This window comes from Mustela nigripes, unplaced genomic scaffold, assembly GCF_022355385.1.
Source record: "Mustela nigripes isolate SB6536 unplaced genomic scaffold, MUSNIG.SB6536 HiC_scaffold_148, whole genome shotgun sequence".
Taxonomy (NCBI): Eukaryota; Metazoa; Chordata; class Mammalia; order Carnivora; family Mustelidae; genus Mustela; species Mustela nigripes.
In genome coordinates, this window is record NW_026739562.1 from 6,459,111 (window position 1) to 6,473,940 (window position 14,830).

The following is a 14,830-nucleotide window of genomic DNA, read 5'->3' on the forward strand; positions in this document are numbered from 1 at the left end:
CAGAGCACCGATTTTCAACCCTCTTTCCTTCCTTCTCCTGGTGAGGGATGGGGGTGTGTGTGTGCAAAATTGGGACAGCGCAGTAATCCATGGACAGAGATGGTCCCTCTGCCTGTGCACGGGGGAGTGTGTGAGAATGTGCATGGGAGTTGGGCATCTATCTGTGGTCCCCAAGCCAAGCCCCAGGCTCCATTTTGTCACGTGGGGCCCCCATTCCCACTGGGGGAGGTGTCTCTGGGGCTGATGTCAACTCAGGTCTGTGATCAGCAATGGGCAGCCTGAGGCTGGTGGGTGTGACCTCAGAGGGAAGGACAGCTGGGGATGGCAGATGCTGTTTTTCCTCCCACTCCTGTGATCTTTAGGGCCTAGAATGGGGCAGCAGTGTCCAGAGTCTGAGCCCAGGCTTCTGAAGGGTTTTGAAGAGGCCTCAGGGACAGGACTTTGGGGTACCTCCAGCTACACTGGCCAGGTCTGTGGCTTAGTCTCAGTGTATGACCTGGGACTTCACCAAAGGGGCGAAGCCCCCTCTGAGGCCACCACTTCCTGGGGACCCTCTTCCGAGGGCTATTCAGTCCTATAAAAGCCCTAAAGAGCAGGACTCTGGCGCTCAGAATGGTTACGAACCCATTTAAGGGCACTCAGAACCCAGGCCTTTCCACGTCTGAACTTTGAGCCCATTTGGTGTGAGTGACGTCCCGCAGTGCCATTAAAGCCGAAAAAGCACACAGCCTTGAAATAGATCTCCAAGATTTAAGGAACAACTGTTCCTTAATTGAAATACTAAGAAAAATGCAGAGGCCTGGTCCCACTTTGAGCAGCTCTCTTGGGCTTTCAGGGAAATAGCTCTGATTCCATCGACATTTGGTTTTAAAAAAAAAAAAAAAATTAGAATTTGAGTCACTTTGGTTTGAAACCCCACAAAGTGGCTGGTCTGGCTTTGTGTCTGCTACCTGGTTTGGCTCAAGGACAGAGAAGGGTCTCTGTTTTATAAAGCATGCACAGACGTGGCTGCCCGCGGGTGAGGAGAGTTGTTCTCTCTGCTTTTGCTCCTTTTCAAGGATGCTGGAAAGTCTGGACTTCTCCAGCCCGGGCTGGTCATTGAAAGGCCCCTGGTCCAGGACACCACCCGTTAGAAAGCTGTCGCTGACAAGTCGAAATGATACATAAACAGATATTTGATGGATATTATTTGACGCGGAGAGGCAGTCACTAGTTCACTAAGTTTCAGAATTTAAACTCATTTTTCATTATGAAAGTAACACACCTGGTAAGAAGCGAAACTCTACAGAAGTATTTTTAAAGTCCGTGAAATGGCTTAGTATTTGTGCAGCGCTTAGAAGAACGGGGTCCGGCACGTAATAAACACTTCGGAAGTGCTTCTTAAATCAAAATATGTGACATCCGAGATCACTTTCTCTCCCGTTCTAGATCTGCAGTCTCCCTCTCTGCTTTCTTGCGTGTTCTTCTTCCAGAAATGTGCTGGGGAAGCGTGTGGGTGCACACGACCGTTTTACACGCTCTGAAGGGGAGAGAGAGGTGAGACAACCAAGCTCCGGACAGTATGATCCCAGTTTTAAGACAAACAGACACAAGTGCACAGAAAGTAATCTGGAATCATGTCTAGCAACGCAGTGACAGCGGTCTTCTCTAAGAGGCCGGATCCTGAGTGGATTTTCTTTTTCTTTTCGTCTCCTTTTGCTCATGCTGTTTATAATTCTAGAAACGAAGGAAAGCGGAGTGTGCCCAAGTCAGTGAGGGAAGGAATGCGTGGACCCTGGACCTCTCGTGTAAATGTGTCCTAAGAGGGCTGATGTCCTGGCGGGGGGCCTGGGACTCCCATCATGGGGGTTCCACAGAGCAACCCCCCGCCGTTTCCTGGAACCTACCACTCTGTTGCTGAGACATTTGGCTCTGCCGTGTGGCTCCAGGACTCCTCCAGGGCCCCTGGACAGGTGATCCAACCAGGGTACGGTTTCTGGGGCTGCTTTACGCGTGCTTCCCAGCCTTCCCTATTGTTTCTTTGCTCCCTCCACAGCCCTCCACTGTCACAAGGAAGGAAACCTCTCCCCTCTGCCGGCCCGAGCCTGAGGGAGGCCTGATTTCCACAGCGGGGATTGAGGGTGAGGCCCATGTGAAGTGAATCAAGAGCCCGAGTCCCATGGTCTGGGGTCCTTAGGACGTATCAGGGGACCCCTCTGAGTGTGCCTGTGGGACGTGAGGAGGTGGGCCTGTCAGGCTCTCCAGCTTTCTGGCCAGGCTTCACGTGAAGCCTAGTCCAGTTCCTGCAGGAACAAGTGGAGAAGGCGTCCGGGGCTGGGTCCTGACCGTTCCCGCCTCTGAATACAGTTCCAGAGTCAGGCAGACCCAGACCATGAACCAGGTACCGTTTTTTACCCGTCGTGGGACCTGGGGTGGGTCATTGTGTCTTCCCGAGCCTCGGGTTCCTCATCTCTAACATGGGGGCAGTAATGGCACCTTCTTCATGGTGGTAGCGGACCTTCATTCTCAACTCATGCCTTCGGGGCGATTTTTCTGAGGGCCTTCTGGGGGCCAAGTCCCTTACCTGACCCGATGAGGGATCCAGACATACAAACCGTTGCCTAGGACACCAGCTCGAACAAGAGATGGGAAAGCAAGGGAGGCTTCTGGAAGGGTGGACAGGAGCTCTGACATGGTAGGGCTTTTAGTCGGAGGCGTTCCCAGCCCTTCCACAGACAGGACGTCACATATTTCTCACAATGGCCTTAGAATCTGACTTTTGTGGAGGGGATGTTAGACCAAACTTACCTTTCAGCCCGGTGGAGTTGGATGTTAAGGAGAGCCGAGTGTCCTGGACAGTAGTGAACAACACTCAGCGTCCCATCTGTCCTGCCTGCTTGGCTCTTGTCCTGCTTGTCCACGGAGCTGGGAGGCAGGGAGAGCTCGAAAGCCACCCGACAGCCAGCGTTCCCCGGGAGAACTCCCTTCTAGTCTTTCGTCTCCAGGGCTGGAAAGGGCATGATCTCTGGACAGACCAGCCTCTAACCCTGACTCTGCCACATGCCTGCTAGAGATCTTGGACAAGCCTCAGTGTCCTCATCAGAAAAATGGGCACAACGGCAGTGCCCACCTTGCCAAGCTGCTGTGAGCATTCCAGACGGTGCGCTGTACCCACATGATGTCTAGCACATGCCAGGACGTCTGAGGCAGGGCTGGGTCCTCTGCCAGTGGGGCCCAATGTCTGGGCTCAAGACATTCTTCTCCTTATTACAAAGCCACACACCAGGACCCAGCTCATCTGGGGCCCACGTGAACCCTGGGGCTCAGAGATACTTCATCCCTCAATTTTGCTTTCGTCTTCCTGACGCCAGCTGACTATCCCTACCCACCTGCCGCCCTGCCAGAACCCCATCGAGCAGAGAAATTGGTGACCTGGCCAGGCCCCAGGAGAAGGAAGCTGCAAGGTAGAGACCAGATGGGCTGTACCCCAGATGCTGTGACAGGATCTTCCGGGCCCGGGGGGTGGGGTGGACAGGACCAACCACAAAACCCGCCCTGATGCTCTCCTTCCCCCAGCACTTCCCCAATCGAGAAGGCAAAGATGGATTTGGCTGTATTTTCCTCCCTCCTCTCATCTGTAAAATTGAGACATTACAGTTCCAAAATGGGCTTTGAGCCTGTAGAAATTAATCCGGCCTGGCAGGAAGGTTGCAAATAAACATATTGTTTCGATTGGTGTTGACATTTGGATTGTGAGAAGGTTTGAAAATGTAACTGTAGTTGGGATTTTCCAGCCTATCCAAGTTTTTCCGTGGAGGGGCTCAACACGCCTCCACTGGTGGCTGGGTGAGTGCCCTCCTTAGACCCGAGTCGGGCACTGGCTGAGGCTGACTCGTCCGGGCTCCGAGCCTGTGCCCCGGGGGACCGCCTGGGCTCTTGTGGGGGGGCAGGCGTTTCGGGAAGCAGAGCCTCTGTGACAGCAGGGGCAGCCAACGCCTCCAGGAGTGAACTCCAAGCCTTAGGGCACCTACTAGGTGTTGCTACCTTCTAAGTGTGAGCTCATGTCGTTCAGGATTACCATGGATAATTACCCCATTTTACAGACGGGTGCCTCTGAGTCACTGAGAGGTTGAGGGACTTGCCCAAACCACATAGGAGGAAAGTGAAGGCTTAAACTTGGCCCATTCTGACTCCCAGTGGCTTGCCCTATACCACCTACTTTCTGCCAGCAACTTTCCAGAAGGTCATCTCCTCAGAAGAATGGCTATTTACCCTAGGGTCATGGCTGAGCCTGGACCAAGAGGACCTAAGTTGGCAGAGCGTTCAGTTGTCAAGACCGCCAGTTCCACCCTGTCTGGACCCTCGTGGGTTTAATTCCCCCTTTCCTTTACCCACTAGCCAGTGGAAGTGGGTGTTGTTCGCCTCCCCTCGCTGCCCTGGAGCTCATCCTTCAGTGGCCTCTGAGCCCCCTGGGCCTCCCCTCCCGCTTAGCTCCAACCTCCCCCCCTTCAGGCCCAGCTGGGAAGCAGCCTGGTTCCCTGTGCAAGGGGACAAGCCCTGAAAAAGCCCCCGACTTGGGGCACAGGGACACTCAGCTGTCACCATGGACTCAGGCTGCTGGCCAGGTGTAGGCACCACATTTTTGAGAAAAGACTTGGGTGATTTCTGCACCTGGTGATTTCTGAGTGCCCCAAGCCTCCTCTCCCTGCCTCCGAGTTTCTGCAATGCAAAGACCCTTCTGTCTCCCTTCCACTGCTTTGTGCCTGTCCCCATAGAGCAGGACATGGTTGGGAAAGCCTCCCGGGGGTCCGGTCCATAGTGCTAACTGGCCAGCCTCCGCCATTTCTTAAATCTAGGCCCTCGCCTGCCTGCCCCAGGGCTATTTCCCCAGGCATGGGTGGCAGACGAGTCGTGGTAAGAGTCCTCAAGGCGGGGTCCTCAAAGCTTCCTGCTACCAAAACCCTCGCCTCTGTTCCTTTTGTTGCCTGGGATGACAGGGACTGGGGGTTGCAAGATGGTGGCCCAGGTCCAGCCTCATTCCTGCCGGGCTTCTTGGTGAGGTGAGCCCATGCCCGGCCAGGAAGACGCCTCCTCATGGACAGCTCTCTTTGCTGACTTCTCTGCTCCCTCCCTCCCTTCCCTGGGGGAAGGACCCACTTCCTTTGTTCCACAGATAGAGAAGTCTCTACTACAGACCCTCAAGGCTGAGAGAGGCCTTGTTTTTGTGCCTTGCCCCACCAGGGTCCCTTCTCTCTGGCCCTGCCCCTCAGTCCCTGTTTGGTCTGACTCCTCAGGACCCCCTCCTTCTGACATTCAAAGACTCAAAACCATGACTGGAAGTTTGGGGGCATGGGGTTTGGCCTGATGCTCTTCTGGAAGCTCACGTTTTAGGCTTGAATCTGTCTGGATGTTTTTTGTTTGTTGGCTGGCTTGGCCTTCAGGAGGTGTGAACCTTCTACTGGGTTCGAGTTTCTGGAAACTGGGAAGGTTTGTGTTCATTTCAAGGTTCAGAAAATCACTGTGGTTTTGGGTCACGGTTGGGTTTGATTTGCGTGCTTGATGGCAGCGGTGGCCCGGGGGCTCTGAGCTCGGCCTAAGCGGGGTCCCTGTGGGGTCTGAGTGAGAGACACTCCGTGTGTCCTCTGGGAGGGACTGGCTCTGCACCAAGCCCTCGGGGCTAGTGGCCGTGGCACCCGTTCTGGGAAAGTGGAGACAGAGAATTCGCTTTCTCTTCAAACCTCTTATCACAGAACATGCCTAGATGTGATTTTTGGGGACACAGGAGAGGCGATTGGGGGGAAAGTACAATGTGAGAGCTCGGCCAGGCTGGGAGTGGGACGCCCCTAGGTACTGTGGTGTGAGCCAGGAGCCCGGTGTCTGCTCAGAGGCCCACGTCTGCCCCCGGCCGCTGGGTGACTCAGGGCAGCTCTTCAACTTCTCTGAACTCCTTTCCTCATGCCTCTTCTTAAGGCTGTTTTGAGATTAAAGAGGATAATATTTGTAGAAACTCACAGAGGAGGTCAGAATATATTAGTCCTCGTGAGCTCCACAAAGACAGGGCTATGCCTCATTAATCATGTGCTTCCCAACTTAGCAGAGTGCTTGGCCAGCACGCTCATTCAATAAGCCCTTCTCGAAGCCAGATGGGAACTGGCCCCACGTTATTACTGTCAGTTTGAACAGCGAGACTGTTTCCCCGATTGGAGGTCAGAGCTGGAGGCCTGAGCTGCCTTGACGCACTCTGGAAGGAGCCCCTTCTCTCTGGGCACAGCGGTCTTCCTGCAATGGACACTAGCCTTTGGTTACCTCCCAAGGGTGTTCCCCATGCTCGCCAAGGCCTGTCACCTCCTGCCTCCAAACTGACTGGATCCATTTCCATCCTCCAAGGGCTGCAAGAGTCTTTCTTTGCTAGTCCCAAGGAGTTTGCACAGTGTTGGGGTTTCAAGCTTTGGATCGGCGTGCTGGAGGTTGAAGCCGCTTGGTAGAGCGCCTGTGTGTCCTGGGTTTGCAGCTCCGGTTTAAAATCGTCAGGGTCATTGTCCTTGTGAGTGTCAGCCTAATGGCCTTGAATTTGGGTCTGTAAATAATAATACTAGCCTCCACTTACTGACTCTCTTGCTCTGGGCCCTTACTTAATCCTCCCCGATGCCTCGGGAGATGGCATTAGAACACTAACCCCATCTGATAGACAGGGAAACGGAGGCTCAGAGAGGTCAAGCAATACGCCCAAGTTCACACAGCCTGTCCTGGCAGAGCTGGGACACAAAGCCAGGTTTCTGCCCCAAACATAGTGCACAGATGGGAATGAAGGGGAGCTGGTGTCCAGAGACCCCTCAGCCTCCGACTTGGCCTGTGAACCCGAATCTTCAAGGAGCCCTTCCCCATCTGGAACAGGGAGGGTAAAGATCACCCCCCATCCCCCATCCCACGTGCCCCTCCTACCCCCAGCCAGCAGCCCATCTCCAGCGCTGGAAAAACCAATGGCTGGCTGCTTTTGCCAGGCTGGGTCATCCCAGCTTGTCCAGCAGGTGCAACCGGCCATGAAAGGTGAACTGTTAGGAGCCCCGCCGCCCGGGGTAGTGTCGGAGGCCGCCTGCCCGACACCCTGCATGGATTAACTCACTGCAGCCCTGCTCAACCCTCCGGTCTCTTCTGCTCCCCCATACCACGGGCTTCAGGACGACAGCCGCATGCCCTCCTCCCACTCACTCCTCACCTTCCTCCTCCTGGCCTGGCCTGGCCTTGGTCAATGTCCCAGTGTTCCGCCAGGGTGGCCCGTGTCAGGGCTACCTTGCCTTCTTCAGATAGCATCTGCTCTCCCTTCCTCCCCACCAGGGGCCTTGCAAGCCTCGGGCTTCATGGGGTAGGAGCACAGAAGGCCTCTGTGGCTGCTTTGCAAAGGCTCTGCCGTCTTCTGTCTTGGAAGATGCTAAACAACGTTTGACAGTGAGTCACATTTGCATACGGAAGGACACAATTTAACTTGTCGAAAAACATTTTGGTTCCCTTTTAGCAGGTTGGGTGGGAGTAAATGGTGTGGGAAGACTTCTGTCTCCTTTCTCCACTCTTCTGGATTTCTTCTTCACCTTCCCTTTCCCCAGCCAGCCACCCACTTAGCAGCGCTGAGCCCTGCCCGCCCTCCCAAGTCTACCGTCAAGTAGCTCTGGAAATGTGCCCCTGTCTCTCTGTTCCCGGCTCTCTGTCAGCCTCTCTCACTGAAATGAGCCTAGTGCCTGGTCTCTGGGTTCCTCCCACGGCCCACGTTGTACCCTCACAGGATGACGGATCAACGTCCGTCTGATCCCATTGGCTTGAGTTACCTCGAGGACCATCTCCCTCTACTCCCCCACGATGCGATTTTCTGTTCTGGTCATGCTGGCCTCCTTCCAGGCAGGTCTCTGGCTCAGCACCTTTGCAAGCACTGTTCCTTCTGCTTGGAATGCTCTTCCTTCAAAACCCCTCGAGGATCCTTTATCTCCTCTAGGTTTTCCGGAGGTTACTGTCTCCATGAGTCCTCGTCTGTCTACCTCATTTCCAGTCCCGGTCCGCTTCTCTGATATTCCCCATTCCTTTGGCCCCCTGGGCTCGACTTTTCTCCATCACACTGATCAGGCTAGAGGTGGGTTTTCCTGAATACTAATGATGTTTATACTTTTGAGAGCTGCACCAGCAGGTTCCGAGGCCCTGACCAAAATTGATATTTATAATTTTGAGAGAGACAGCATGAGCTGGGGAGAGAGAGAAGCGGATTCCTTGCTCCGAGCAGGGACCCTGATTCGGGATGCTATCTTGGGACTCCAGGATCATGACCTGAGCCGAAGGCAGATGCTTAACTAACTGAGCTACCCAGCTGCTCCGGTATTTATGATTCTTTATTCCTTTTTCTTAAGGAATCTATCTGTCCCCACAAAATATATAAGCTTCAGGCCCCACAATAGCCCGATCTGCCTGCCACTTACCTGTTTTAATGTTTTTTATTATGTCTCTCCCTCTGCCACTAAAATATAAACCCTACAAGGGCAGAAGGTTTTGTCTTTAAAAAATTTTTTTAACAGTTTTATCTCTAGGATCCGGGAGAGGGGCCACACACAGGAGGAACTCTAGAAATGTTGCTGTATGTATGTATGTCAGCCCAGATGCGTGCTTGGCTCAGGGCCTCAGGCTTCTTTTAGGAGTCAGACCAGCCTCCTAACACTCTCTCAAGGCTCTGCCCTCTGTCTGCTCCCAGATGGGTGAAGATTCAGACTCAGGGCCTTTGCACAGGCTGCTCTCTCTCCTTGATGCTCTTCCTCTCCTCCTGGCTTCCTTGTTCCATTCTTCGGGTTTCTTCTTGAATGCTGTCCCTGTGCCCCAAGTCAGCGGGGCTCTGGGATCATGTGCCCTCTAGCCCCTTGGAGTTCCTTTTGCTAGCATTGTCATCACAGTCACACGCCACCTGTGCTATTGTTGGTTTGGGACTTATTTCCCTCTGAGGACTGTAAACTCCGTGAGGGCAGGGCCATGCTGGTCTTGGGAGCTGCTGTCTCCCCAGTGTAATGTCTGGCACGTGGTCCTTTTCACTGACTCAGTAAATTGCTGCTTCGGGAATGGGCAAAATAAGAAACAGCTGGGGAAAGGTGGGAATCAGGCGGTTCGTATCGAAATAAGCAAAATCACATGAAATCCAGGGCACATCAGAGCCGGAAGAGATGATCTTGTCCATAGCTTGTAGACCAGGTGCCCTGTGCCCTGGGGGTTCCATGGAGGTGTCCCACAGGTCACCGCAGTGCACATATGAGTGTGTGTGTGCGCATGTGTATATGCAGGTGCACCTGTGTGCATGTATGTATCAGGTGTATATGTGCGTGTGCGTGTGCATCCTTGGGTTAGGGGTGGCAGTCAGGAAGCTTCAAAGACTGGCAAATAGATGGCTGTCAGACCCCCGTTCCCGTAGCCAACAGAGTGGTTCTGCTTTTATCCATTTATAGACTGGACTTTGGCTTCTGATTTTTGTTTGAAAAGAAATAAGCTTGGGGCGCCTGGGTGCCTCAGTGGGTTAGTGCTTATGCCTTTGGCTCAGGTCATGATCCCAGGGTCCTGGGATCAAGCCCCTCGTGGGGCTCTCTGCTCAGCAGGGAGCCTGCTTCTTACTCTCTCTCTGCTTGCTGCTCTGCCTACTTGTGATCTCTATCAAATAAATAAATAAAATCTTTAAAAAAAAAAAAAAAGAAAGAAGCTTTCTGGGGTGCCTGCATGGCTCTGTTGGTAGAACTTCAAACTCTTGATCTTAGGGTGATGAGTTTAAGCCTCATGTAGGGCTTATTTAAAAAAAAAAAAGAAAAAAGAAAAAACAAATTTTAAAAATAATTAAATAAATAAAATAAAATTTTAAAAAATATTTTGTTTATTTATTTGACAGGCAGAGATCACAAGTAGGCAGAGAGGCAGGCAGAAAGAGAGAGAAAGGGAAGTAGGCTCCCTGCTGAGCAGAGAGCCCGATGCTGGGCTTGATCCCAGGACCCTGGGATCATGACCTGAGCCAAAGGCAGAGGCTTAACCCACTGAGCCACCCAGGCACCACTAAATAAAATAAAATAAAAGGTTTCCAGCCAAAATCAAATTTGGAAAGTGCTAGCTTGATCAAACCCCTCCTTCCTGTTTTACAGACAGGTCAACTGAGGACCAGAGAAATAGAAACTGAGGCCCAAAGTCACAGAATGAATGAGCCACAAGCCCAAGAACTATTCCCAGACGTCCAGCCCACTCCTCCCGGTTTAGACAGAGAGCACGGCGTTGTTTCATCTGTGACCAGGTGGCTGAGCACCTGGACCTCCTAGAGCTCATGGAAAAGCTTCGGGGAATCACCAAGCTTTAATCCTATCATGTGAATCAGGAATCATTTTAGTTGCAGAAGACATGACTCCTGAGAAGCACACAGTAAAAATCACAACGCTGAGCGCAAGTCCTCAGGCAGAAATTCTGAACACAGAAAGCTAACTTCCCGTTGATTTTTTCAGTTAAGATTCATTAGTTACTTGCTCGTTCATGTTACTGTCTGAAGGGGCTTCTAGCAAGCATACAGCAGTAGGCACCAAAGGTTAAGAAAAATTGGTGGGAGCAAAACTTAAAAGGGAAATGATTCTGTGCATTCGTTTCGTGGTGTCTGTTTGTGTACGTGAATATTAAAAAAATTTAAAGGACTATTTTTCATATACTTTTGTGTTGGAACAGATACTTTTAGCCATAGGGTTTTTATGGGGGGAAGACAAACCATTGTTTCTCATTCTATAAAAATGAATCCTTAATTTGTTCTCTGATTACAAAAATAATAGGTACACCTGAAGAACTAGAACACTATAGAAAAATGCACAACTTAGAAAAGGAAAATGCTGCGATTTGTTCTCCCCCAGCCAGAACCACAGTTAATACGAATCTGTTTTCAAACCTAGTGAGTGAGTGTCAGGCACCAGGAGGACCACAGTGAACAAACATAGATGTCATTTGCTATCTCACAGGACTCATAGTTGAGTGGGGAAGAGATAGGAAATCATCACACAATTATAAAAATTCAACTGTATTTTACTTTCAAAAGGAGAGCTATAAAGGAACGAAACTGAGGAAAGGGACCTTGATGAGAAGGCCTGGAAAAGCTTAGCTGAGGGAATCAAAACGGAGTTGGGATCTGTATAGTAGGTGAAGATGGGAGAAAAGAGTGGTTAATGAAGAAGAAATGTCTATGCAAAGGCCCTGTGGCAGGAGGGAGAAAATCAGTGTCACAGGAGTGGTCCATGGTGAGGCAGCAGAGCCATCTGGGCGTCTGTGAAGAGCAAGGTAAGACTTTGTCCTAGTAGTAAAGGAAGCCACAAACTTCTAAATAAAATTGAGTGTGACTAAATTTGCACTTGCTATCTCCTCTATTAAAAAGCATCTATTAATACTTTAGCAGGGTGGTTTAAACAAAATAAATCTTTTACTGGCTCACATGGATACAGCTTGATCTACGGGCTCAGACAGCTTCTCCAGGTTCTCTCCATTTCTCAGCCTTGCCCTCTGTTCTGCTGACCATTTCTGGGCTCCTACAGTCCCAGGTACTCAGACGTCTTCCACCTGCACCATAGCGAGAAGGAGGGCCTGCCACCACAACATGTCGGTTTCAGCCTTGCTCCCTGGTACCAACCCCTGAACCAATCTCTCTGGTTAGAGGAACGTGATGCTCTGATTGGTCAGACCCAAATCATACGCTCCACAGCTCCCCCCACTCCCCCCCGCCCAATCAGCTTTGCCACTGAGCACAGAGCCTGGCAAGAACCCAATCCACAAAGTGCTGAAAAGCAGAGGAGCAGTTACCTCCAGGACTGGCGGGAGGGGTGGGGGGTGGGGAGGGGGGGGGGGGGGGAGGGGGGGGGGGGTCAGAATTGACTAAGAGAGTACAGGGCATCTTCCTGGAGAGCTGGAAATGTGCTACATCTTGATTTGGGGGTACCGACACGGTGCTTATGTACACGCATACACATTGAATTGACACTTAAGGTGTACACACTTCACTCTGTGTAAGCCACACCAAGGTTTCAAAAGTACCGGGCCGGAGCATGGGGAAGAGGGCGTTCCCAGAGAAAAGCCCGGATACTGTCACCGAAAGAAGAGTGGATGGATGTTCCTTATGTCAATATATGGGTATGTACATGTCACACGTAGAGGACTTTTAACGTAATGTGGACATCACAGTGTACCCTCTTATGTCTAGTGTTTGCTCGACAAATCTTGGGTCTTTTCCTACAAAAACAACTGCTTTATGCCGCAGATTTCATTTCAGAAGTGCTTTATTAGGCAAATGAGCTTGTCTCTTCAGCACTGCTTGCAGGGAGGGGCACCCCAGAATCCTGCTGGGGATCAGCCCCCCCCCCCCCCAAACAGCCCGTTGCCTGCAGAGGGCTGGTGCTTACATGGTCAAGGACCTCAGGCCTTGCTGTGAACATTGGCTTTGCACCCCCACCCCCACCCCACCCCGCTCTCTCTCCTCTAGAAGTGTTTGCCTCTCTCTTTGGACTCCGATTTCCCCTCTCTCAAATGCACCCAGCTAAAGGGGATGCATTACCTAAGCTAGGTTGGTAGTGATGGTAGCTTCTAGGGGGCCTCTTTGCACAGCAAGATACCTTATTTTCTCTTTATAGCGAAAACAGCGATACTTCAAAAGAGTCTCTCCCAAAATGCAGGGGAATGGTTGGCATGGGACCCGGGCTCCAGATCTCATCCTCCCGCTGGCCTCCTGTGGTTCCTTGGGCATCTGATTACCTCTCCGCACCTTACGTTATCCCTTCTTGTGGAGAGGATAGCAGAAGAGAGGATTTGAATGCCCTGGACACAGTAGGAGTTTTATATGTGTTGGTTACTACAGAATGGCCCAGTGGGCAGCCTTGGGAGGGCGGGAGAAGTGGAAGGGGGCGTTCCCAGCTGGGGACAGAGGGTTCCTCTGTCCTCTGGCTCTGGCCCACCTTGGTGTCCTCTTCTTCAGTCCCCGTTGTCTGATTTTCTCTCCTTTTTATTCTTTCTGCCCAAGGCATCTTTTCTTTGCAAGGAAGGGACCTTGGGTTAGGTCCCTAGAGTTAGGCTGCAAGGCAGCTGCCTAACACACAGGTCTGATCTTGAAGATACCTGAGGATAGCTCCCCCAGAAATCCCCTCTGCTACCCTGGGGCCTGCTGGTGACCCACCTTTTGTCTGTGCTCTGACTCAGGAGGCCCAGCTGCCTGGAAGTCAGAGAGATGTGAGTTCCACCATGGCTGGAAGGGGCTTCCCTTCTGAGGGCGCTCTGTTTCTGAGTGGGGAGAAGTGGCCCACACTGTGCTGGCAGGGTTGGGGGGCTGTGTCCGTTTGTTTGGGCTGTCAAACCAGGTACCATGGGCAGGGGCACTTAAACAACTGAAATTAATTTTCTCACGGTTCTGGGAGCTCAAGGGTGTCGGCAGGGTTGGTTTCTTCTGATCTCCCCACGGTTTGCAATTGGCAGTCTTCTTGTGTCTTCCCATTGTCTTCCCTTGGTGCCTGTCTGTATCCTACTGGCCTCCTAGAAGGCCTACCTAGTACGGCCTCAGTGTTCTCTTGACTGCCTCCTGAAAGACTGTCTCCAAATACAGTCACATTCCCAGGTGCAGGGGTTAGGACTCAAACAGATGCATTTGGCAGACACAGTTCTGCCCATGACAGAGAACTTGAACAGAAGCAGCTCCTCTGCCCATCACTCATCATCCTAGTTTCCTTGCTTTAGGCCTTGGAAAATTTTGAGCTTTCAGAGTTCCCTCTCACCCTCGCTTCAGCAGCATGCACCCTAAAACTGGAACGACACAGAGGAGACTAGCATGGCCTTGCACAGGGATGACAAGCCAATTGACGAAGCTTTCCGTATTTTTTTTTTAAATATTTTATTTATTTATTTGACAGTGAGAGATCACAAGTAGGCAGAGAGGCGGGCAGAGAGAGAGGAAGGGAAGCAGGCTACCTGCTGAGCAGAAAGCCCGATCTGGGGCTTGATCCCAGGACCCTGAGATCATGACCTGAACCGAAGGCAGCGGCTTAACCCACTGAGCCACCCAGGCGCCCCACCGTATTTTTTTTTTTTTTAAAGATTTTATTTATTTATTTGACAGACAGATCACAAATAGGCAGAGAGGCAGGCAGAGAGAGAGGAGGAGGAAGCAGGCTCCCTGTTGAGCAGAGAGCCCAATATGGGGCTCAATCCCAGGACCCTGGGATCATGAGCCGAGCCCAAAGCAGAAGTTTTAGCCCACTGAGCCACCCAGGCGCCCCCTTTTTTTTTTTTTTTTAAAGGTTCTATTTATTTATTTGAGAGAGAGCATGAGAGGAGAGAGGTCAGGGGAGAAGCAGACTCCCTGCTGAGCAGGGAGCCCGATGTGGGACTCAATCCCAGGATCATGACCTGAGCTGAAAGCAGTCACTTAAACAACTGAGCCACCCAGGCACCTGCTTTCCATATTTCAAGAAAAAACTCCCCCCGCAAATGGGTTCATGTGTAGGGCGGAGGTGGCTGGCTTGAGGTTTGCCATGGGCACCAGGCAGGACAACGACCCAGGAAGGAAGCTCCCCGGCCATGGCAGGTGTCCAGGCCATTGTAGAGCACCATGCGTGCCCCCAGGGCTGATCCCGGGCCCAGCCATTTCCTGCAGGGTCTCTGTAAACCCGACTTTGCCACGTTGCCGGCCTCCCGAGGTCTGTCCATTTCCTACTCGCTTGGCTGCCCGGCGTGGGTGTGGGGCATAGGGGGCAGATGGGCAGACTGGCAGACAGCCCCACGGAGCAGGGTGAGATGGCAGGGGTTTGAAGCTAATCTCATTAGCGGCCACATCCTGTATCTCCAG

General features: G+C 52.0%; 1 non-coding gene across 1 annotated transcript; it reads left to right on the forward strand.

Annotated features, from left to right (window-relative positions):
- Nucleotides 1–13,762: 13,762 nt before the first annotated feature.
- Nucleotides 13,763–13,864, forward strand: LOC132008536 (U6 spliceosomal RNA). The gene has a single exon (XR_009401659.1). It is a non-coding gene; the product is annotated as a U6 spliceosomal RNA (small nuclear RNA).
- Nucleotides 13,865–14,830: the final 966 nt, after the last annotated feature.